General features: G+C 39.4%; 2 long non-coding RNA genes across 2 annotated transcripts in view; one reads left to right on the plus strand and one right to left on the minus strand.

Annotated features, from left to right (window-relative positions):
- The window catches only part of LOC122871857, a 116,712-nt gene that overhangs the window by 28,656 nt on the left and 64,325 nt on the right, over positions 1-23,731 (plus strand). The window lies entirely within an intron of this gene.
- Positions 1,542-19,778, minus strand: LOC122871866. Its single transcript, XR_006376955.1, has 3 exons — positions 19,107-19,778; positions 18,503-18,561; positions 1,542-1,959 (listed from the first exon to the last, which is right to left on the minus strand). It is a non-coding gene; the product is annotated as an uncharacterized LOC122871866 (long non-coding RNA).

A 23,731-nucleotide genomic window follows, 5' to 3' on the forward strand; every position in this document is an offset into this window, starting at 1 on the left:
AAGTGGTGACTCCCTACCTTTGAAGTCGTCCGAATATGTGTCCATTTCTCGCTTATTTATATTCCTTTAGTTTGTAAGGGTCCACCGACCAAAAGAATCGAAACGGTTTTATAAATACATTATAAATTAATCGACGTTGTGAATATTGTCATGTGAAGTCCATTGCTCACTGTCTGCTGATTTCGTTTGGCAAACAAATGCTGCGCTATGATTGGCAGTGTCGCTACATCCGTAAACATCCGTAAGCCCGATCAGTACTGCGCATGTGCAACTCACAACAGAGATGAGGAGGAAGCAAGATGGCTCACTCGTTAGCTACTTCCATACACTATATATGTAGTCTACTTATTTTGTCATATAGATGACATATAGATTTATGTATGCTGGGCCACTCAGAGGTTGCTTCTGGGCTGGATGTGGCCCACGGGCCGCCAATTGAATACTGAACTCTGAGTAGCCTAACTTGAGTATCCTAAAGGAACAATGTATGGCAAGCCTAAGACTTGTAGAGTCTCCGCCATAAGACTGTAAATGAATGAAGTAAAGACAAGAAAACAGCTCAAGTTTCAAAACACAGTGCATTCATAAAGTAATAATCCACATTATTTTCACATAAATATGAATTTTAGATATTTTGCATGTCCATTTTGGAAGTAGCGTGAGCAGCTATATCCGTGATAGCTATTTAGACACAGCTCTTCTCTCAAACACTCAAACGAAGGAATGAGATGTCCCATTACCACCCACGATGTTTGATTGAAAAGTGGTTAACTAATGGGAAGTGCAGTGTGAAAACAAGGAAAATTTGGCACCAAAGATGGAGATGGAATAACAAAAAACGAGGCTATTGTGGGCTGCCACTTTAGAAACAGATTTGAATTTGAAAGACAACATCCTGTAGAAGCCCTCAGCTCTGTCTCTTGTTCACAGTCACTCTCTACCATTCATCCACTGTTCTGAATCACACAGAGAGGTGGTTGAGAAGAGCAGCAGAGAAGCTGAAAACAACACACTAACTAGAGACAAATGGTGTTTGTCGTGTGTGTGGAGAGTTTCTGTGTGAACGAGCAGTGGGTAAAGCGTGGGCGTTTGAGCTCGAGGGGAGTGGGACAACTTTCCAGGGGAGCGTACCGAAGTTTAGAAGGAGAAGGGAAAATGAGGGCAAAAGTGAAGGAAGATGCAGAGAGAGAGTGGGGGATTGATGCAGGGAGAGGGATTAGGAGGTGAAAGAGAAAACTGGCTCTGTGGGTCCAAGTGTAAACATTGAGCCAGTGTATGAACGTGTGCGGGGGCGCCGGGGTGAAATCGAGAACGATAAGGATGATGGAGGGAAGGAAGGAACGAAGCAGAAAAAGAAAGTTAGGAAAGTTTATTATACAAACAGGCCTTGTCCTCATTTTCTCTGTCTACCCCCACACACACACACACACACACACACACAGGGGAGGTAGAAAAAGATAACACAGCACAGTTATGAAAGTTAACACAAACTGACTTTGTATTTTTTTGGTCTCTTTCTCTGTCCATGTAACACACACATTTCATGCCACACGCCTCCTCTCAGTAGGCCACACACAACTACATGCCGGGCTCACATGGGCTGAGAGAATCCAGAATTCAAACACACAAACATGCCGACACACTCGCACAAACATACAAAATAAAACACTCTCAAATGCCCCATCCACAAAAGCCAGCACCTAAATACACACACCGGCAGCCAAGCTCAACAGGCACAGCCAGCCTCACACACACACCTCCCCACATTCTGTACACTCAAGTTCGTATGTACACAGTCGGAGGCCCAGGACTGAGGATGAGGGGATTTCCAGCCTGATGCTCCACAGCTGCGGGACAGCACCCAGCGCGCCGCCAACCTGACGCAGCGTGATGACCTCATCAGATGGGAGTAACTAAGAAAACAAGCCGCACACGATCAGAAGCACTTTGCACTTTATTCTGAAAAGACAAGAAGAAAATACAGATGGATAGGCACAGATGCAACATTTCCATGTAGATGTGCTGTGAGGAAGAAAAAGATTTTTGATTACAAACTTTAAAGCATAGAATTAACTCAAATTACTGTAAACTGTTACAGTGGATTTGATACTTAAGGTGGCAAGGCAACAGGTTTTTTGAAGAATTTTTGCTGAAACTGTTTTCTGTGATGTATTATCACACTTTGTGGAAGATGATTTATCATGTTTAAATTTCTCTTTTGAAGAGAGCACAAGCCCTAGTGTCTCAAACTATAGCAGAATTTAAAAGTGCAGGAAGTAGTGTGCCCTTCATATAGAAAGGCAGACAGTAACGGTGTAGCACATCTGACTTTCATGCAGGAGACAATAGTTTGTGTGGGCCAGCCTGTCTCCAGATGTGAGGTGAGTCCCCACAATGTCATGAATACATGAACACACACTCAACATCAACCTGCCGAGGGACTGAGGATGAAAATTTGCCATTTGGCAAAATCTGGCAGATTTTACATTGGTGTTAATTAATATATGCTTTTTCTAATAAAATAATAAATACTGTAATATATGTGTGATGAAGGTCGTCTTGATTACTTAGCACATGTAGCACATTGCATAGATTGTATAGATTTGCACTTTATCAAGTTGTATGAATTAATCTGGTAGAGGAAGTAATTGCACAAACTTTTGGGGTTGAATGTATTTGATTGATTGTTGCATTTTTATGTGTATTAATGATGTGGTGTGTTTTGTAGTCTGTTGCTGCCTCTCAGCTAGAACTGATTAAGGGCCTTAAAGTAATGCTAGGGTCTTCCCTACACTGTGGTAGGGGCCGAGGTCAGGGCCAGTGGCAGGTTATAAAAGGTTTCCATGAAGCGCTGCTGCTGTGAGAACCATGTCTATGTTCATTGTTGGTGAAATAAACACCTGGTTGATCTAAACCTGTCCTCTGACTCAAGCTACCACTAAACGGTTATCTTAATGAGATATTTCACTTCTGGAAAGATGGTATTTTCATAAAACTGGGCTGTCTATGCAGTAGAAAGACGCGAGAGAAAAGGGGCTGTGGTATTCCCTTTTGCTCAAAAGGTAGAAAACCTACAACAACCAGAATACACTGTGCACGTTGCCTTTCAAGGTCACTCTCACTCCCAAACTTCCCCAACTCCTACAAACAGCCAGTCCGAACTACTAACGTTAGGCTAAACTCTGATAGCACTGCCGGTAGCTTGTATGTGCTAAGCCTCATAAAAATGTGTATTGTATGTTTTCACACTGTAACGTTGCAGTGCTAGTAGCAAAACACTGTTGCTAATGCACTTACTTTATGCTCAGACATCCGTTTCGCCTCTCTGGCTTTAGTTGTTTTTTCCAGTTTCTTTTCGGGATCCTGAAGTATGTCTAAAGCACTCCCCTGCCCATATATGGCCAAAGCTTTGGTGTAACGCACAGCGACTCAACTTCTGTTTCCATTGGTGAGCATTTACCGCAGCAGTACCACCAGTTGTCCCTGTTACGGGGCAGCTCTGTGCTGCTATCCTCACTGGCTTGACTCTCAGATGTAGGGGCCTCTTCCGCCTCCATACACCGTACACTGTATTCTGGCTCATATAAGTATCTCCGAATATTTGATTCCAGCATTACACTATTTAAATTGTTTTCTTCCATATCTACAGGAACATTGCCTTCTGCCAGTGGTTGTTTCTAGTCAGGTGATTTTGGACAGGATGTTTTGATTCTGGAGCGGTGAGAAGCCACCCCTCTCTCTATCCGACTGTCCGTGGAAGAGTTCATACAAAAAATGCAGAAGTACAATCTGTAGTTCAATCTGTAGTCCTAGAGCCAGCAAATGAACAGAGAGCTCTGGATGCAGGCAACATGGAGGGAAGTTAACCATTAGTCATTTGCATATACTACCCACATTGTAATGATACAAAACTGGTTGAAAATCTGCAAAGTTTCCCTTTAACAATATACCCGCACTTCGGTTAACCCCGTTTACTCCATAATGCACATTTAAATGCACATCTTTCCTTGCTAAGTGGCTGACAAAAGTAAAATGCACAATGAACACCCCCTCAGACATCCAAAGTAAAAAAAAAAACGATAAACGGCTGTAAATCCATCAGTGTGCTCCAGTCCCCCTTTTTTCTTGGCAGTTTGCTGTCCTTGAACTGAGAAGCATCTGATTCAGCTGCATACTGCTGAAATATTTGTGACACCTCCCCTGCAAACTTTCCCAGGTCGATAAAGAAAAAATACTGTGTTGTGATGTGGGAATGCTATGGTCAAAGTTATTAGTGAAATGGGAGAGTGGGAATAACAAGTTGCCTCCCCTGTTAGCCTTAATTCTTGACTCCAGAGTTTTCTCTTGGTGGTTGTGATGATTTTTACCTTCCCTGTCAGCAGGGGAGTGCTCAACTGCCAGATAAACAGCTAACTGTATAATATTTCACCCTGGCTGCATTCAGAACTATTTCTGCATCCAATTTAAGGTCCTCCAATGTAGAATAAAACTTCCTCCACAATGCATCAAACATTATTCATCATTGGAATGCCAATGTAGAATAGTTGCATAAGAATTATTCACAGGAGACATTGTTGGCCAAAGACACATTTTAACAGCAGTGACAGAAAGTGGACGACTGGCAGAAAAAACTGTGATGAGGAGACTTTATGGAAACTGATACAGAGGTTGGATTTGAGGTGAGAATGTTCAGTGTGTCAGAGGAGTAGTGGTGGAAAGTGGAGGATAAGACAGACAAAGTGGGTGTAGCCTTTTGAGCAAGATTCAGGGAAGACGAAGAGAAAAAGAGGGCAATATGAGGAGAGGAGAAAGTCTCTGCATCACCTCTGTGCTTCGCTGATGTTATTAAAGCAAATAATCCACGAAGAAACAGTTAAACTCCAGTGGAAAAAAAAAGTCTCTTCTTCGTTTGCACTTGACCACTAAATCCCCTTTTCATTTCTCATAATTTACAACCCAGTGCTCCTTGGACTTACTCAGCACTTGTTTTGTTTTTTTCAAGTTTCTCACTCTTGCTCTCTCTGCTGTTTTGTTTTCAGTCACTGCACTCAAAGAGCTGCCAGAAGCAATTTAACTACTCACATATGTCCAGTGCTGGCTCAAGATGTCCACTTCTCACTGTGGGTTTGCGCAACAATTTCACATTGCATGCAGTCTGAAGCAGATCAACCCTACAGTATCTGCCTGCTTTTACCGGGCTTATCCAAGAAACTCATACCTCTGATTAACAGTTTTCAGGTCAGCTAAAACGTAGACAAATAAAAAGGGGGGAGAGTTTGTTACTAGAAGGTTACACCACTGGGTTGCCGTTTAGTGAAGCACTTAAAGCTTCACTAATCACCATCTTTATGTTAACAATTGATAAAATGATGAAATGTAAAAGGTGTCGCTTGTAGTGACGAACCCACAGAGATATATCACCTGATTCCTGAGTGTTTTAGTGTCTTTCAGTTCATTGTTTTGGTTTTACGGCCCACAACTTTACTGGTTTGATTCACTTTCACTGCTCTCATCAACCTCAGGCAGGTAGCTGTTCTCAGCGATGTTGCCTACGCTACCTGCCTGGTGCTAAACAGCAGCCAGACAAAGTTAGCAACTAGCTGGTTAATGTAGTGGAGCATTTAGCAGCTAAAGAGACAGATATTTTTCTTGGGAGTTGATGGAGACAAACAAAGAGCTAAAAGGAAAGTAAATACCTAACTTACATTTGTTAGATTAAAACAAACATGACTTCAAATGAATGTAAATGCTGCTCTGAGTCTACTGGATGTGTAAATAGGCAACATTTGTTAGTTGATAATATGCCAATTTTTGCAGCATCACATGGCCAAAAATCAATGAATGCAGGTTTAATCATAATTTTTTTTGTAAAACACTAAAATAACCATTATTAGCAATGTACTGCCATTCTTTAACATAGAAGTTAGACTAAAATGGGCTTAATAGCAGAAAAATATTCTGTAATCGAAATCATCATCAGGTGTTAGTTTGGTTTCATCTTTATAGACCCACTAGCTTAACATTTAACAGTCAAACTGTAAAAAACCCACTGTAGGAGAAGCAGTTACACCAATTGCATTGTTGTAGCAGTTCATATCTCACTGCATCTTAGACTTCTAGAAGTGAACAGCACTTTTCACATCTTACTGTACAGCAAGCAAACCATCACTCATCGTGTGTCACACTTACATACATACTCATATTGAACATACACACCGATTTATCCTGCACTAGAATGGAGGAAACAGATGAATCTATGGAAGAAATCTTTTCAGTTGTGCGAGAAAAAATTGGTTGTGCAGGGCATCAACTGGAACAACCCTTATTGCTCTCTCCACTCACAGGTAATCAACAGCTACGTAGTTTCAGCAAGTTCACATCCCAAAGAGTTTTCTGGAAGATGGAGGAAATCACAACCTTTAAATGGAAACACACGAAGCAGGTTGGAATGTGGCTGCACCAGAAAGGTTAATTACACAAAGTTTTACAAAGTAGCTATCAGAATCAATGATATATGATGCTCCAGGAGCCTCCAGTGATGGAATATTCCCTTTAATCTCCAGTTACTCCAGAGAAGAGGTTAAGTGGCCAACAGTAAAAGACTGGTGCACTGGGCAGCTTCCAAGTGTGAATTCATCAAACTGTATGAAGCAGTGCTAAAACAAGCAAAAAGTGTTCCTGGAAAAAAAATAGGCCAAAAACAGGACAGGGTTACAACACCGCAATTGCTTCTTGATCCAAAAGAGTCGGGTCCTCCGCTCCTGCAAGGATCAAATTGTCGGCCTGATGCCAAAAGTTTTCCACACTGCAGCATTTAGTAGCCATTAAGACCAGCCCTCGCAATGATCAAAGTGATTATTTGGGAAGCTTGTGGGGCCCATTGTTGTCTTTGGCCAGTGGTTTCACAGCACATTGAGAATAATGCTAAGTCTGGAGAAGCCATTACCAGTCAGCATCAACAACCTCAGGACAGAGAGTCTGACTGAAGTGAGCAGAGCAGAGACTGAGCTGAGTCAGAAAAATATACCAGGTTTGTTGATAGAGACTGCATGAGAAGATGTAGGAGATAAGGCAGGAGATGGTGACAAAGAATACAGAGGAAAGAATAATATGTGAAAGGGTTTGAGAGAGGAAATAAATGAGCAGAAACACAAAAAGGCAAAAACTGAAGCTGTAACAAATTACCCTTCACTGTTCAATCGTAATTCTTTCTGATTTTTGCAGAATTATTTTCTCATTAAAGGGGAAGAGAGACCCTGGCCAGCTGTTTCCCGTTTCCAGTCTTTACGCTAAGCTAAGTTACCCGGCTGCTGGTTGTAGCTTCATATTTAGCATAGCCTACAGATATGACAGTGGTATCGATCCTCTTGTCTAACTCTTGGCAAGAAAGCGAATAAGCTTTTTTCCCATTATGTCACTAAACTAGTCCACAAGCTCAACTTACCTTTGACATTTTTTATTAGAGAAGGGGTAACAAAGACAGCACAGACGTAGCAGAAGAGGTGATGTAAACAGGATCATTTCACAAGGAGAATCATCAAGATTCATGAGTTTTATGATATGAACCTTGTTTGTCTTAATGATGAACCTTTTGTTTTATGTCTAAAATGTTACTAAGGTCACAGGAAACAACAACTTTTGACTTTGGCCACTATCAAAAACAGGTTTACTCATAACCTAATGTGCTGCAATTATGACAGGCCCACCCTTATGTTATTAGATTAATACAAAATGTTCGAACCAAATTTGAACAGTTTTGATTATTTCAGATGAGAGATTGCAACCCGTTCTCATTTCCAGGGCGTCAAATACCGACGTTTTGTTAACACCTCTCGGCGTCTCCTACAGACGCACATGGTACCCTTTAGCGACTATAGAAGACGCTTTCCGAAACTATTTGGTTAGTTAGTAGGAAGTCATGTAATGTAAGTGACGTAAGTCACGTGACTTGTAAAGTAATGTAACTTAAAACTTTAAACAACTCAACGTTAACTTTTGATTTCGCATGGGACACAAACCCTGGTCTCCTGGGTGAATGACCTGTGTTTGTTTGACCCATCAATCCACCCCACAGGTGGATTTTCTCACTCTTTATGTCGCTCGTTATACTACGTCACCTGTCTTCCTTAAGACTTTCTGGTAACCCTGTGCATCCCATACAAACGCTAAAGGGTACCTTGTTTGTCTGTATAGAACGCAGAGGGGTGTGACAAAACGTCAGTATTTGACGCCCTGGGAATGAGACTGGGCTGGAGATTTCTGTGTTTTGGTTTTTGTCTGTGCTCTTCAAAGTGGTTTGAAGTGGCTCATTAGGAAAAAGGTGATGTCACCCATACAGTCCTGATACATGTTTTAAAAGTTTTCAGGGGCTTCAACCCTTTTACAGTTACAGTGAGTGCTTACATTTTAAGCTATTTTCTAATGAGAATCAAACCTTCAAGGTTTTATGTGTGTTTATGATACTTTCACTTATGCAGTTTTAAGTATGTTGTTGTTTGCGTAATCAATGTGCTGTAATCAAAAAAATGTGAAACAATTCAGAACCATCTGTACTTCACCCAAAAACCACAGCGCTCCCTCCAAGGCAGATTTACCGAAGAAAACATCTTTTCAACAAATATGAAGCTTTTGTATGTATTGTCCCCCGTCACTGCTTACTAGTATCCTGTTAGCAAATAACACAGACAAATCTGAAAATCTTTTGCAGCTTGCGAAACAAAACCATACTAAAATCCAGTGGATTATAACAAGGAGATACGAACATGAACATGTTGGTGTGCATGTCGTATTTTGTTAAAGGTTCTGACATATTGAAAGGAAGCCAAGTTCAACAACATTGGTGGTCTTTCCATTTTGCGCTGTATGCGGGAAAAATATACTTGTTTCATTCCAGTGGAGAGATGAAAGAAACCTGACCTACTGTGATGCCCCGAGGCTGCAATTTATTTACACATCTTTGTATAGAAGTAAAAAACACAGCAGGCAATGGTGACAGATAACATTCATCTACTGTCAGTGTGTGAAGCACATTTCATTGGCACTGCACAAAGAAAACTACTGTTGTGCAGATGAAGATACTGTTTTTTATTCTCATCAAAATCTCAGATACTCTAATATCAACCTGTGATGTCCAAAGCATTCCAGTAGTTCTGTGGATAAGTATTGTATCTACTTGCCTCTAGTTGCACTTGTACTTGCATGTAATGTCACAGTTATATTATGAGAATGCAGTGCAATGTTACATACAGACACAGACAAACACCAATGCACACACACACATTTGCTTGCATGCACACTGACCTGAATATGTACAGCGGACCTATTCAATTGGCGGCAACATCTGGCCCAGAAGCAACCTCTGAGTGGCCCAGCATACATAAATCTACATGACAAAATAAGTAGTGACAACATATATAGTGTATGGAAGTAGCTAACAAGTGAGCCATCTTACTTCCTCCTCATCTTTGTGAGTTGCACATGCTCAGTACCGATGAGGCAGGATGTTTACTTGTAGCGACACCGCCAATCATAGTGCGGTCTTCGTTTGATGTACAAAGTTAGCAGACAGTGAGCAATGGACTTCACATGACAATATTCACAATTTTGATACATTTTTATGAAAAAACGTTTTGATTCTTTTAATCTGTGGCCCCTTACAAATTAAAGAAATATAAATAATCAATAAATGGACACATATTTGGACTTTATGACCGCTTCAAAGATAAAGAGTCACTCCCTATTTCCAGTATTTATGCTAAGTTAAGTTAACCAGTTGCTGGCTGTAATATTAGCTTCATATTTAACTTGCAGACACGAGAGTGGTATCGATCTTCTCATCTAACTCTCAGCAAGAAGGTGAAGCTTCCCCAAAATGTCAAACTATTTCTTTAGGAGTAACATATCTATAGTTTGTTACTATTCCTTGTCAAAAATTAAACTTTCCTTGTCACTGGTTTTTAATGATTTTTGTTCCACTCTGTGAAAGCGTCGCCATCTCTTCATTTCCTGTTCCCTGTGTGGCTTAAAGCCTATAAATCAAAACAAAACTGTTCAGACATAAATGGCAAATTCATTGTTGTCTTTAAGTAATTTTAGCCCTGACTATTTCTCCAAAATTGTCCTAATTTTAAAGGCCATTGCAGTAATGGTGCCAATTTATTGTGTTCAACCTAATTTTAGGGGCTGTGTTGTTTTTGAGGCAGTGCAGCAGATGAGATCAGACGATGGTTAGGGAGTATGAAGGTTGATAGGTTTGTCAGATTGATGTTTCTCAAAGCGTTTTTCCAAGAAAACAGTTCTGCTGTCCAGCCTGTACTGACTCTCCAGTTTGTTTTCAAAAATAAAAATAGAGGAAAGTTGTTTTTTCCTTTCATTCTACATGTAGACAGAAAGACTACCCTCCTCACCTTTGATCCTTTTTTAGAATAACCCACAAATAGGGATGACAGGTGGTATGGCCTTGGCCTCTTAGCTGTTAGTAGCAGTGGGAAAGGGTTATGGAAAAGATCTGAGATGGTTTGGTGCTTTACCAGTTTACAGATCATTTTATACAAAAGTTTAGATGTTTGCTCTTATAATAAAGCACTCTTTTACTTTTGAGTTGACAAGAGAAAGATGTGTGTATAATTCACTAAATTAGATGTTCAGTGAGCTTGTGTTTCTTAGCTGCAGTTTCCAGTTTTCCTGATTTAAAACTTTGTAAAAACCTATCAAGCTTTCCCAGATAAGATAAACAACTTTGATAACAACCAAGCATTCATAAACAGCATGCACACACATTTACCAAACACGTGCAATATTTGGTACTAAGGGAGCTCCAACACCTTGTCTTGTTTTGCTGTAGTGCAGTCTGAATGGGCTCTTACCAACAGAAACGAGCCAATGATGGCGATAATGCATGGTAATTATACTGTCTTTGTACTTGTTTTTTTTGTTTCTGTTCTTATTGTGTGGCACTACGCATTAGAAAAATATTCTACCAACAGAGAATATTAGAATAAGATTGTAATATTTAATCTACCCTCATGTATATAAATGTGGAGGCAAAAAATTAGCACCACTTGTCAGTATAACACAATTTAAATCAACACCTCTATAAAACTGTTTCAACAAAAACTGAACATTATAACCTTCATGAAGGGAGGATTTATTGCAGGGCTGTTGTATTAGACTGCATTAGTTTTAGCTGGGTGTACCTAATAAAGACCATCAGCGAGAAGATTGGCTATTTTCTATATAGGTATTCTAAATGCCGTCACCTGCAAAATCAGACAAAACGATTTACACACACAGACCAGAAGAGCCCATGTTTACCTTTTCCCAGTCAAGTTTTGCAATGAGTAGTACATTACCCAGTTAAAGGGAAGAAGAAGGAGATTTTTCTTTAGAGAATTTTATTTTTGACACTATATTATATAGTGTATTATATATATTTTGACTATATATTATAAAGGGACAGTGATAGAGCACGGGCGAAAACACGAGTCAACCTTGGTCGGTCATTCAACAGATAGAGAACAATACTAGACCATGAAATAAAAACGTATTTATTTATTTATTGAACCATATTGACTCATTCATTAACTTCATAGCCATATCTATGTATTTATTTATTTAATATTGACTAAAATTGCATTCCATACCTTTTAACTGAAATTAAATGAAAGTTCCTTGTAGTTGCTTTAAAATAAAGCAGTAAAAAAACTACAAATCACAGAAATATGCTACAGTCTATAAAAACACTGTCATCACATATGTAATGAATTAAACAAAGTGGTTTTGAAGGGTAGATTCGGTTCAAGCTAGAAAGTTACCATTTGCAAATGTGGATGTTTTCTGAGGCTGAGGATGGCTGTTTCCACAACAGCGTATTTCCTCAAAGCTTTGGTGAAGTGACACAGACAAATTTGTTTTCAGGGATGAGTCCACCAGAAAGAAAAAAAAACAACAACAACTGGAACGTGTACCTAATCAAGGCTGCATGCTGACTTGGCAAGAAATAAGTCTGAAATGATTACCTTGTAAAGATTTATTGAGGGAGGGTCTCACTTTTAGTTTGAAGAATGAAGTGTTGAAGTGTGTGTCTTGTGCAAGCTCGAAGCAGATACACAAAGTAATACACATAGTGTATGAGACTGCAGTACTTAGTATCTTGTTTTAGTTAAGATCAAGAGAGAGATGAAGAAGAGAAAACTAAAAAGACATATCCAAGTCTGAAGATAATTTATTAGCTTTCATGGAACACATGACTCACAAGAATGTCCTCTCTTCTGTGATTCTCTTGCAATTTGTTTGCATAAACACAATCACAGCAAACGTAATGGGCCTCCTAGACCTTCACTCCCATACCAGACCTGAGTCAAAACATTTAAAGAACACTTAGATCAGTAACAGTTGGTTGGGGTTGAATGCTTGGTGCACCACACAATGCATGTAATCAAACAAATAGCATTACGTTTAGACAATCACAAAGGCACGTTAGTGAACTCTGCTTACTTTCTGTGATGCTAATCGAGTATTACTGCTCCTCCTGTAGCAGTTCCCATCCATCTGGAGTTTTATGCTAGTGTTGTACTAATGTACACTGCTATGCTGCCAAACAAGACTAGGTGTCCACAGCCACACTAGCAGCCCTCAGGTTGTATTTAGGCACAGTGGCGGTTTGAGCTAAATGTTAACGTCAGCATGCAAACATGCCCACAATGATATTAACATGTGTAGCAGGTATATTTTACATGATTACCATTTTAGTTTAGCAAGTTGCACACACAAAGTACAGCATTAGTTTTGTAGCTATTTGGCCAGAAACCAAAGCATTGGACTAAGTGAAACTTTGGTGGCGCTAGATGAAAAATCAGGATCATTAAAGTTATTACATCTTGAGGGGGGCATGTCTGTACCAAATGCCAGGGCAATCCATCCAATTTGGTGCTTGAAGAAAAGTCAGGGGATCACCAAAGTCTTTAGGACTCGTCATCTGGGGCTCATGAATTTCTGTACAAAATTTCATCTTAATCCATCCTGTAGTTGTTGAGATATTTCAGTCTGGACCAAAGTGGTGGAACGAGCGACCAACTGGCCGACTGAAATTGCCATATTGCCAGCATGATTAAAACAACATATACAAATAAATTGCAAGCTTGATACTAGCGCTACATATGTATTTAATGGAAACATTAACTTGGAATTACATGGTCAGTATGTAAATGATGTAACAGAAACACATCGCAGAAGAATCAGATATTGCTGCCAAAAGTAAAATGAGCATTATGATATTAAGTGTACATCAAGTGAGTTTTTACACCATAAAAAAACATTGCACGAAGGAGACATGCATAAACAGTAGGACACTGTGGCCAGTAAGGCAGATGAGCTTTAGCTTTTAGCCAAACATTAGTGTAAAGTGTTAGCTAATGTTTTCTTGTGACACCCATGAAATTGCCAATTCATGCTGTTCTTACATCATTAATCTACAAAAATGCACAAAAAAGTGAAATTACAGGACTGTGTATTGGCCCATTGATTTGTATGATAAGGTGTAAGACACCATAATAAAGGGAATCTTGTTCAGCTCATGAATGTTGCACCAGAATGACTGGACTCATGATTCAACTGTGATTGCTGTTAACCTTTCAAATGTGTTAAGCTTTGTTCACGGTTGTGTATGGTGTGCCATCCTTGCAAATATAAAAACAATATAGACCAGTTTCTTGTAAATCAACAGCACAGTAAGACAGGCTTTTCTGGTCAGTTTATAGAGTGAACATTTGAACTTGTTATGATTTGGCTTTCTGGCAGAGGTAGATGTTTGACAGAAAGGTGTGGCTTTAAAGAACAAATCTTTGTCTCAATGAAAGGATCTTTTGGCAGATGCTGATATTTGAATAGTGACTGGAACTAACCGAGCAAGAATAAATTAGAGTGATGAAACTAGTGATGAAAGTGGTTTTGGGTGTGTGTGTGTGTGTGTGTGTGTGTGTGTGTGTGTGTGTGTGTGTGTGTGTGTGTGTGTGTGTGTGTGTTTGAACGACAGACCTATGACCTCCTGTGTGTGAGAAGGTGAGCGTCTCACTGCAGTAAAGTAACATTCTGAGTAGCAGATGAGGCGTGACAGGACTGACAGCAGTGGGAGTTTTCGTTATTAACAGCAACCAATAAAATTTTAAGTTTATTCTTTTTTGTCCCTACTCTTGCAGGCTTTACATTCACACCTTCACATGCTCATATATGTTATACTCAATGACTTTTGGCAATCAGTTCAAAACATGTGTTACTGTAATACACAGACGGGAGACAAATTAAATTAAAACCCCAAATAAATCAGTGGGGAAACATAATGATTGCAGATGGTTTGATTAGTATAAAAATGATGTGAATCATAAGTTATGGCCTTCAGAGTCACAAACACAAATAAACACCTGGGAGGTACTAGTAAGCATATTTTTGAACTTTTGACAGAGCCAGGCTAGCTGTTTCCCCCTGCTTCAGCTTTATGCTGAACTAAGCTAATCTTTTCTTAACTCTAGCTCCGTACGCCATGCACAGACACGAGAGTGGTATCAATCTAACTCTCGACAAGAAAGCAAATAAGAGAATTTCCCAAAATGTCAGTGTCCCTTTGATTTTGCAAATGGCTATGGCTACATTTATACAGCGATCTTATCCAAAGCGCTTTACAAGGTTTTTGCCGCTCATTCACCCATTCAAACACACACTCACACACAGATGGCAGCGAGCTACCACGCAGGGCAGCTCTGCCTCCTGAGCCACAGCCGCCTCATTTCCCCCCATTTGTACATAGTATGATTATTGTCCTTCCATCAAAGTTTTCAGGTTCCCAGGCTTGAGTGGTCTGATTTTGAATACAATTGCTGAAAATATGCATTGTTGCATAAACTTGATTGGATGAGTAGGGACTTAAGGTCCTTTTTCCTTTGGCTCAGATGAAATATCTAAGATGAAATGGTCATATTGTATGTAATTCATGAGAGTAACACAATTTAGGACAGAGGTGTGGTGTTATTATTCATTCATATCTTAAACCATAACACTATTGGGCTTAGGGGCACGTGGCAGCTGATTGATGTTCATAGTCAGGAAAATACCAAACGGTTGGTCGCCGTTCTTTGCATAGCCACAAAAATAGGGCCCAAAATTTTTCCGCATACAGAATTTACATTAATTTGCATAAAATTAAATACTGTTGTCTCCACTTACAGAAACCACACATGCCTGCACACCTATCCACATACATACATGTACATATGCTCACATAAACACATGCTTTATATAATGTACACATTAGCTCCTGTGGGAAAGGTTGTGGTGGTGGGAAATGGGGTTCGGTCTTTTGAAGTGGGTGGCCCCGTGTTGGGGGTCCTGTCAGAAACGGGATAGAGGTGCTGTTGGTGGTGAGGGGAGGCTGTTCGTCACACTGCCTGTCTGATTCAGGTTGTCAGGGTCATGTGACAGCTTGACCTGGCTGTTTGCCTTCACAGGGTTGACTGAGAGTTGACTCCGTCTCCCAGATTGAAATTGATCCACACCTCTGTAATCAGTGTCTGGCAAACAAGCAATGAATGTCTCTCACACACACACACACACACACACACAGACACATTTGGCACTAGCTATCCATACTCAACTTTCCCCCTCACCCCTCTCCACTGTGATTGTCTTCTGTCTTTCTAAACTGCTTTTTTTTCCCAGAAGTTCTGGAAAATTATACACATCTGGATGGTTTCATCATTCATTTCTAATCTCGTTGTCAGTTGGTACAGTGCTAAATGCTATGTTTGGTATCGTATAGTAAATGCAAATACCTTTTGAAGGAGGAAGTAAAATGAAGTTTACTGATACCATTTAGAGTTGGAAAATATTATTGTTATTTGGGGCATCCAGGGTTCTGGAAATAAAAGTCCAGTTTCTTTTCTGCATAGACAAATTAGATGACTTTGTCACTTCCAAGGCTTGGATGGGAATGAAACTCTCCTGGTTGAATCATAAGTACAGTGATATTTTGTTCCCAGTTTAACCAATGAAGCGTTCTGAATTTGCTACAACTCTGATTATGGTTTAACCCCATCGCTATGTTGGCTGAGACTCATGGTTATCGTGTAGTAGTATTTAGAGTCACGTGCCTTACCAAATTAATGGAAATTTTTTTTCTCAGAAACAAGGTTGATCTAATTAACACGATGAGTAATTTATTCAATTTTAGGCTCAAACAGTGGTGAGCCTTGAAGAGAGCTGTTTATGTTTATGTACACAGTAAAACTGCAGACACACGTTTGCACACATAAACTCAGATTCTGTGGCTGAAATTTTGTCATCTTTTTTTCCTCTCATTCTTAAAGCTTCTTTTTGAATACACTTAACATGAATTACAGGAAGCCCTCCAAACCTGAATGGTTGCCATGGGGTTTAGGAGGGAAAAATTGAGAAAAAAAAATCCAACAGGGAAAAGTGCCCAACCCAAAGAAGCCATAAAAAACTTATGGATATGAACTTGAAGGAAACAGAAATATGAGTTTTAGATTATGGGGTATAAATTTAACAGGAATAGGTTACAGACCCAGGAATTGTTTCGTCATCTCTGAATAAAACCTTCATTCAGATGAACAAATTATGACAAGATCCTTGGATCACTGGGCAGGGATGCAGTAAATCCATCAGCCTTTATACCTTAGATTTACAGCAGGAATACTCAGTGGAAAATCGCTTCACTCCATCTATAACACTGCTCTTTTTATTTTATTAATCCAAGGAAGGTTTCCTGTATGTTTGAACTGCTTCTACTGTGTGCTTCCTTTCAGCTTACACACATTTACACATTTTTAGATGTCCTGTTTTGATCTCCCACATCTATCTGAACATCTAGCTAAATAATGAATACTAATACACCATACCACAGGAACACTCGCTAAGTAAGTAAGTAAGTTCTACATGCATCATTTTCAGCCAAATGTGGGTCTTCATCACTCCTTTTGGCATGCGACTACATAAGAAAAGCTTACTAGGAGTAAAATTCAATTTGTGGGTGTCCTCATTTCCCTGTTTAGTATTGGATATCCAGCACAGATTTTGGATAGCACTTTCCACATATTTGTGGTGTTCCTTCTCTGTTAGATGGTGCAAAAGTGTTCCTATTTTCCATTTTCTCTGATTGTCTTGAGACAGCAGCATGGCCCAGTTTAAAAGAATAGTTCGACATTTTAGATGATACGATAATAGTAATATTTGCTTTCATCCCAGCAGTTAGATGAGAAGATTGATATCATTCTCATGTCTGTAAAAATGTCTCTGTCCGAAGGTAGCCTCTAAAGCTCACTAATTAACACACATCTCCCGGGACTATTTCTTAACTTCGGCCGTAACTTCGGCCAAGATGCAATAATTTCCATGTAGTCTTCACTGGTTGCCTGGCAACTAGTCTCAGCCAAAAAACAGTCCGGCATATAACCCCCCTAAAACTGTGAATTGTTGTTTTTACACTTTTTTTATTATACAAGAGCCATAAATTGTTAATTACTGAGCAGGCAGGGATGCTGGAAGTCAGTCAGAGTTAGGGGTGCTGAGAGAAAGTCTATTTAATGTCGTCATACAAAATGCTGTGCGACATGCATACTTTATGTTGAAGCAGCCATAGCAACAACAGGAACACTGAACTAATGCATGAAAACTGCAAGGAGAGGAAAAGGGAGAGAGACAGCACCTGGACACGCATTTCATACACAAGACAAGGATACGTAGATGTACCGATGCTCATTTAACCAGCGATGGACCCAAATATGAGACAGCTGTCACTCTGTTTGCTGTTAACAGAGCAACAACTGAGTGGTATCGATCGTATCATCTACTCTCGGCAAAGGAAAGCAAATAAGCATATTCCCCAAAATCTTGTACTGTTCCTTTAATGCACTGACATGAGAGTGCTCTTTAATCTAACTCTCAGAACAGCCCGTCCTCACCAGAAAAAACAGCCGTATAGGTCGATTGTGAAAGCAGCTTATTATGACCCATATTTACGTTTATTGTAAGGCCGTGACCTCTAGTGACCAGGGTTCCAGGGTTCGTGTCCCGTGTGAAACCAAGTCAACGTTGACTTATTTAAAGTTTTAAGTTAAATAACGTTATGTAGTGGACTTATGTCATGTGACTTACGTAACTTATTTTAACCCAAACCACGATTGTTTCCTAAACCTAACCAAACTGTGACCATTTCACAACATTAATCACGTGTTTAATGTCATGTGACTAACGTCACGTGACTTATGTAATGTACTTAAGCGGTGCGCCTTTCGCTGGTACTTTCCAACAGTCATACATGTCGTATATGTCGTTTTGGGAGTCACTGGCAATCAACCTATTCTGTCGTTTAGGTATAAGGATGTGTTGCTCAGAAAGAAAGCAAATAAGCATTTATTCAAATATTCCTTTAAAGTCAAGGTTTGAGAGAGTACTTCAGTGTAAAGGTCTAGAGCTTATTGGCAGCTCTGCTTACTGTAAGTGTCTGAATTCCCTCCAGTTTCTTCTCTGCGGCAGATCCCAACCTTTGACCTCCTATAGCCGGAGGGAGAGTAGGTTAAGAATTTTCCTCCATAAACCTCAACATTTTGCATAAAACCAGTATTTTTGTGTTATTTTAGCACCTTCAAAATGAAACCTGTGCTTACAACAACACACATTTTATTTTTTTTAGCTCATGTTTCATTCAGTTCAGGTTCTAACTTCTGTGGTTATATTCTGATTCATAACATGTTACACAAACAGAAACACACATGTCCCAAATACCAGAAATAAGTACTGTGAGAGTCATTTTATTTGTGACTTTAATGCAAAACAAACTGACCACTTACAAATTTACAATACATAGATACACACATGGCTCAAGGATATAATAATGGACTCTTCATTTAGTATTTGTTTTATAAATGTTTTCCTTTGCAAGTTAATTTACGGATGCGTACACTCAACTGTATTTTCTGAGTCACTTATCACCACTTTTGACCATATTGCTTGGAGAACAAGGGTGCCAGAGACTTTGGTTGAGATTCATGCGTCATCTGCTAAGAATGCACCATCCATCCATCTACACAGTATCTTACCTGTTCCAGCTTCCTTTATTTTCTCTGGCAAAGCTCTTCATAGCTGCAGCCTTCTCCCATGAAACCCCCTTGCATTAATTAAGACCTGCATCGACTTCTGACGCCCACAGAATGATGGCTGAGCCTCTCCTGGAGAGTTGGAAAGCTGGACTGATCTGACGAGCTCAGAGGAAAGGAAGAGAAAGAGAGAGAGAGAGAGAAAGAGAGAGAGAGGAAAACTTATAATGTAATTTTCAAAATGGAGTTTGATTTCATCCTGCAGGTATTTAAGGAGAGAGAGAGGCAGGCTCCAGGGATAAGGCTCCCCTTTGTGTAAACTTTCCACTGTATGAAAAAAGATCAACAGGGAAGAAAAGGACTACTTTATTTTCTGTTTAAGAATACTGGAGTAGCTGCGGTGGAAAGTCGGGGGCAAGTGCCGGGCATGGTTTTGATTAAACGTTATGAGGTACTGCAGGGAGAGTTGCCAGTGTGTGTGCACATTCTTAATTCCGGCCGTCAGTCAGCACTCAGTCTGCCCGTATACCTCAGAGAATGAAAGACGGAGACACTGAATGAGAAAACCAGATAAGAGTTTTAGCTACAGGAACATAACTCTGACATTGTATTAATCTCATTGGTGAATTTGAACCTTGCTGGGTGGAACAAAAAGCAGCTGTAGAGCACATGTTAGCTAACTGATCATTTTGAATGCCGAACTCTCGTCAAAATATAAATACAGAATATTCATGATAGTATCATATAATAGTGAAAAGCTAACAGTCTAACTTAGACAACTATATCATAATATTATAAAAGGCTGGCAAAAACAGTCTCACCATGGTCCATTAGTCCTATTCACCAGTTCTGTTTACCTACTTTGCATATTGAGATTTGCAATAAAGAAAACATTTAAACCTGGCGTTAACATGCAATATGTATCTGGATATCTTATTTGGATAAGGAAAAAGACAATAATGCAGGTGTAAATGAACACTGAACGTATTGTGATTGGAATCAGCCAGGTGTAAATGCAGTGTCTACTGCGTGACCATTTTATTAACAAAAGAACCTGTCCCGCAAGGTAAAAGGTCACCAAACTCTGCCTCTTCCTACTAGCTTAAGCTGCGCAGCAAAAGTTACAAGTTGTAGCAGTAACTAGCAAGTCTTCCCTCTCAAAAACTGATTTAAAAATTAATGATGCCCATCTGTAACATTGCTTCCCTTGACCTTGGATGGATGTTTGTTGACAAATCCACAAGATCCACCCAGCTAATTTGCATATTGAGATCTAATCACAAGGCGGGCAGAATTGAGATAATGTGAGCGAATACGAATATTAATAGGGTGGTTTTAAATGCAAAGGTTTGTGGATCAGATGTCATTATCTGGATAATGTATTATACACTTGAACCATTGTTCCACTGAGTGTCGAGCCATGAAGAATTATTTCATGTATCTGTTTTTCTGGTAGCTTTTGTTCAAATTAACATCAAACCAAAGCTACTGTCTGAGGTTGGTAGTTGTGAATTCCAAGCAAAGACCTTTTGTGGTAGAAATCACCAGCTCCTGGACACAAAGAACACTGTGGACTAGACTTGCCAACATGCCGATAGTGTGGCAAAGTTTATCATTTAGTATGGTCTCAGGCTCCTTTTTTTTAGTAAGTCAGACATTCAGTATAGCAGTGAGCAGTAGGAATAATAGGAATTAGAAGAGAGCAAGAGACAGCAGTAGACAGTAGGCAAGGCAAGAATAAAGGCAAGGCATGTGAGTCAGATTGGTTTTATGTTTTATATTCACTAACATTCAACAGTCCTCACAAGATTGCATCATGGGAGTTGCTGTTGCAGCAGTGGTTTTGATTAGCTTGCTTTTATTCAGCTTGTGGAAACAGTTATGTAATGTCTTCTGAGGAACTTTCTGAAGAGTTATTGTGTATAAAAAAAACCTCTGATGTCATCAGGATTATCTAGAATTGGGCTTGAGACTTAATATTTTTCAAAAAAAGCCTGCATTATAAACTGGAGGTGTGGGATTTGAAAGAAACTAACATTTAGAAAGAAGGGAGGGGGTAATGAAAGACACAACTGAGTTGCATTATGGGAAGTGTAGGCTGCAGTGTTTTTGGAGCTCGACCGATGCTCGAGACTAAAAGTCGGGAAATATCGGCCTCGGTTTTGACCATTCTTTTTTAAATCTGTCTCTTGTAAGTCCCACAACTTTATGGAAGTGGCAATGCTAAATTGCTGGAGTACCCCTTTAAATAAAGTTTATTCAATAGGGCTCAATTATAAGTCAATACTAGTAAAATATCAGTCAATATCAGTAATATAGGTGATCATAGCCATCAAGGCGCTGAGGGTTTGCAGCACCATGGCTGAAAAAATTGTCAAACACGACCATCACGAAATTTTCCCAGAAAATGTACTGTTATGAATCTACTGAAGTCCTCTGCCCTGTAAGTTTGAGTGGTTTACCGGTTTGAGATTTTAAATTTTACATTGTGTTTTACGGGCAGTTTCAAAATCACCACAACTAATCCAATCAGCCTGTTTTACAGTATTTCAACAGGCAATTCTAATAATGTCCAGGTTTGCGATTTAGAATCAATGCAACAAATTCATTCAAGAAATACACTGTAAACTGATCATCCATTTATATCCTTCATATTTTTCACATTATGAAACACAAATTTGACGATTGGAAAACAAGATAATACTAATTTATAGAACGTGTAGTCTGTAACAAAGCCTGGAGACTCTGTGGCACCAACACAAGGGAAGGAACTGTTTTCTCTGATGCTATCTTGGATTGAAAGCTTCACGGACGTGTGCTGCATGTGTCTTCATGCTCACCAAGTTGCTTGTGTTGAAATCGCAGCCAATCAGTTCAACTTCCAAGTGGAGATTTCCACTGAGTTTTGCCATAGGCCTTAAGATTAAGTCCTTAACATAGTTCTTGTTTTAGCCTCTGTTTGTTGGAACACACTTCTGTTTTTCCTGTTTGACTGCTTGGGTTTCTTCCACTGTCTGTCAAAGCTAAATTACGCAGGTTTGGCTTATTGAAAATGACAGGCTGACGATCAGCGGAGGTTTTTCTTTTAGACATCTAACTGTGTTTACATGAGGCTGGCACGATGCTGTAGCTTGAGCAGGGCAATGAATGGAAATGTATTTAAGGTCAAACAAACCCACATGTGGCTTTAGATGAGGTTGAACTATAATTAGTATGAGGATTATTTAAAATCCAGAGACATTTAGACAATTGTGGAGTTTCATACAATGTTTTAACCCAGATTGTATAGGAAAAATGTCTCATATACAACAAAATACATGTCTTGAATATTTGAACACATCCGCCCACAAACACACTCCTCTCAAACACACATCTGTGTTGTTGCTCTGTGTCCTGTTCAAACATTTCCTCACCAATTTCTCCCAGACAGCCCATCACCACACACATCATGAGGCCTGGTTGTTTTTCAGCACAACACTCTCTCATATCTCCTCTCAGCGGGCTCCACACGGCCTGCTGCTGCTGAGTCTTAATATTCAATCTCCCACCTGCAAGCTTTTCAGTGTTCACACAGCTCACTGCTGATCCCACACAATCCTAATCTCCCTGTGTGTTTGGTGGGGGAGTGATGCAATGTGATTAGTTTGACCGGGGAGGGTGTATGTGTGTTTGTGTTTGGCACAATGCATTCAGAGAGAAGTTCAGAGTTTGTATCTAAGATTTACTTTGGTGGATTATGATTTATTGCATTAGAAAAGCTCAATGAAGTTTGAAAATTTTGTAAAATTTCCCTAACATTTCAAAAAATGTAATCTTTTTAATCATCTTTGTGTTTGTTTTTGTTCCAACTGGCATGTTCAATCTCTGGATTTACTTGTACAAATATGTGCCATTCGCAGCCTCCTACAAATGTCAAACCTGAGGCCCCACCACAGTGAAATGTCATTTTATAAAGCCAAATATGTTTTTGCTTTCACATTAACGTATTGATTTTGTAGTGACCGATAAGATAAAATAAAATAAGATTACACTTTATTGTCAGATTCCTCTAAAATTTGCCTTATGACAAATGCAAAACAAAAGTTTTAAGAGACTACATTTTTTTTGTGGGTGCAACAGTAAATAAGTCTTGGAATAAATGTAATCGGACAGATTATTGTTTACATATCTGCAAAATGTTCATTGACAACATACTTCATTTATTTTCCCTACAGTGTCCTCCCGTGGGGCAACTTAAGCATGATTAATGTTTTTATGGTTATGTTTAGGCACTTGGTAAAGGTTAAAGAAAGATAGATGGTGGTTAAATACTGAAAAAGCCTAACCTTAAAGAAGTGTTTTTGTAGCCTAACCAAACACGAGACCATAATCCATACATCAATTACATGTTCTCCAAAGTGTATATATGGCAAAACCATTTAGTAGTATATAAACAGTTTTTAGGACGGGGTTGAAAAACTCCTCCTTGGAGTCCTCATAGTTGAAATAGTTTCAGTGGATAAAAATGGCTCCAACTGACAATTGAAAAATTAACACATAATAACACTTAAACACAGCAAATGGAAACCCGTATTTCAAAATGGCATTCGTTTTGCTTGACTCTCATATGGGAATATAAACAAGGACAT

Source organism: Siniperca chuatsi, linkage group LG3 (genome assembly GCF_020085105.1).
Source record: "Siniperca chuatsi isolate FFG_IHB_CAS linkage group LG3, ASM2008510v1, whole genome shotgun sequence".
Lineage (NCBI taxonomy): Eukaryota > Metazoa > Chordata > Actinopteri > Centrarchiformes > Sinipercidae > Siniperca > Siniperca chuatsi.